Source organism: Andrena cerasifolii, chromosome 2, assembly GCF_050908995.1.
Source record: "Andrena cerasifolii isolate SP2316 chromosome 2, iyAndCera1_principal, whole genome shotgun sequence".
Lineage (NCBI taxonomy): Eukaryota > Metazoa > Arthropoda > Insecta > Hymenoptera > Andrenidae > Andrena > Andrena cerasifolii.
The window spans coordinates 25,440,344-25,443,469 of NC_135119.1; positions in this window are offsets into that span (position 1 = coordinate 25,440,344).

The following is a 3,126-nucleotide window of genomic DNA, read 5'->3' on the forward strand; positions in this document are numbered from 1 at the left end:
CTAACATTCACATTTAAATATTAACAAAATACGTCGCATGCATCGTGCCACGTAAGATTCATAATAATGGAAATCTCATTCCTGAAATATCACTGAATTAATCTACAGGATTTTTTATCACTCGCAATACTCGTTCAGACTCTTTTCACAACAGCCTTTAATCGACTACGGGATAATTAATCACCCAAAGATCCAAATCACGCGTTGCCAGCCAGCTGTATTACTATCTCGTTCGTGATAATCTCCAAATTCCAAACTCCAAACTTCTCGATTGGAGGTTCCTGATATTTCATAAAATATCTACCCCTTTTCCTCCAACAGAAATCTATCACTATCTTAGCAAACAGCATTGCCTAGACTTCAGCTTGCTACATCGTCAACCTCGACTTCGTTTCCAATATGATTTAAAAAGAAAAGGAATCCAGAAGATTCAAGTCAACAGCGCTTGAAGAATTATCACTTATTTATCACTTTGTGTTATGAAACTACGAAACCGCGTCAGCCTCTCTTTGTAGAAATTCCCGGCCAGCGATTAATCGATGCCTGTTTCTACATCGAGCGGGGAACTACAGTGTGCTCACTGAATTACGAAATGAGCGCTCGTTATCTGTTCTTTCTTCCTCGTTTTCCTCTGCGCGAGTCGCCTGACTCAGCAGCGCGTTTCCCGCTAAGTGCCATTTAATTTACAATGCCAATTAAACAATCGACTATCTCCTCGTTATTGAGCTTTGAAACACACCTACGTCACCATTTCTATCTGCTCTAATTTCACAATTTCTTTGTGGTAGTTACAAATTCTATTACACTCGTAATTACATCAAATCTCACCTACCCTCGCAAGCATTCCATTTAATACAGTCTAAATGCAGTTAATCTAAGAAAATAAATATAACAGATACTGTGCGTGGTAATACGTGTATCACCGGTGGCGCGGTGGCCCAACTGGGGCGTTTACAGCGGGGCCCAAAGAAAGTCTGAACTCTGAACAGTAATAAATTTAACATAGGTGGATGAGGAAGAATTATATATTAAAATTTGTAAGTCATAGATGTAAAAATATGAACTTCATATTTTTCCAAATCTGAACTCTGCGCAGTAATAAAAATAGCATAGGTGGATGAGGAAGAATTATATATTAAAATTTGTAAGTCACAGATATAAAAATATGAATTTCATAGTTTTCCAAATCTGAACTCTGAGCAGTAATAAAAATAGCATAGGTGGATGAGGAAGAATTATATATTAAAATTTGTAAGTCATAGATGTAAAAATATGAATTTCATATTTTTCCAAATCTAAACTCTGGACAGTAATAAAAATAGCATAGGTGGATGAGGAAGAATTATATATTAAAATTTGTAAGTCACAGATATAAAAATATGAATTTCATATTTTTCGAAATCTAAACTCTGGGCAGTAATAAAAATAGCATAGGTGGATGAGGAAGAATTATATATTAAAATTTGTAAGTCACAGATATAAAAATATGAATTTCATAGTTTTCCAAATCTGAACTCTGGGCAGTAATAAAAATAGCATAGGTGGACGAGGAAGAATTATATATTAAAATTTGTAAGTCACAGATATAAAAATATGAATTTCATAGTTTTCCAAATCTGAACTCTGGGCAGTAATAAAAATAGCATAGGTGGATGAGGAAGGATTATACATTAAAATTTGTAAGTCACAGATATAAAAATATGAATTTCATAGTTTTCCAAATCTGAACTCTGGGCAGTAATAAAAATAGCATAGGTGGACGAGGAAGAATTATATATTAAAATTTGTAAGTCACAGATATAAAAATATGAATTTCATAGTTTTCCAAATCTGAACTCTGGGCAGTAATAAAAATAGCACAGGTGGATGAGGAAGAATTATATATTAAAATTTGTAAGTCACAGATGTAAAAATATGAATTTCATATTTTTCGAAATCTAAACTCTGGGCAGTAATAAAAATAGCATAGGTGGATGAGGAAGAATTATATATTAAAATTTGTAATTCACAGATATAAAAATATGAATTTCATAGTTTTCCAAATCTGAACTCTGGGCAGTAATAAAAATAGCACAGGTGGATGAGGAAGAATTATATATTAAAATTTGTAAGTCATAGATGTAAAAATATGAATTTCATATTTTTCGAAATCTAAACTCTGGACAGTAATAAAAATAGCATAGGTGGATGAGGAAGAATTATATATTAAAATTTGTAAGTCACAGATATAAAAATATGAATTTCATAGTTTTCCAAATCTGAACTCTGGACAGTAATAAAAATAGCATAGATGGATGAGGAAGAATTATATATTAAAATTTGTAAGTCACAGATATAAAAATATGAATTTCATATTTTTCCAAATCTAAACTCTGGACAGTAATAAAAATAGCATAGGTGGATGAGGAAGAATTATATATTAAAATTTGTAAGTCACAGATATAAAAATATGAATTTCATATTTTTCCAAATCTGAACTCTGGACAGTAATAAAAATAGCATAGGTGGATGAGAAAGAATTATATATTAAAATTTGTAAGTCACAGATATAAAAATACGAATTTCATATTTTTCCAAATTTTTGCTCAGCCCGGACTGGAAATTCAGCGGAGGATCTAAGGCACCCCCAAAGAGGGGGCTTTGTAGGAAGAAAAGAGAACTGTATTTTATTCTTTAAATAAATTTTTATAATCACCTAACGAATCTTAATAAATTCGCATGAAAAATAATTTAAATATTTAACTTTTTGAAAATCACCCCTTAAAGCGTTCAGGCCTTTCCTTCCTACAAACTTTGGTAGATCTCGAGGAAAGTAGCTACTCTTGCTTCCTCCGTTTTCAAAATAAGCAATACTTTCTCTTGGACAGTGCTTTAAAAAAAAATATCCACTTGCAAACACGCTGACTCTTCCAAGATTTCAAATAAACGCAAAGAAGTCATAAAGTGCGAGGAAAATCCTGTCGAGCAATCTGTATAAACAATTGACGTCCCAGATGGGATTTCCTGGATCACTGTTGCTAAATAGATAGCGCGGCTTAATTAGCAAATTTTTTCTCGTGAAGTGTGGCTCGACTCGCTATCAAATACGTGACACAGATTATCTGCGTTTATCTGCGTATGTGACAT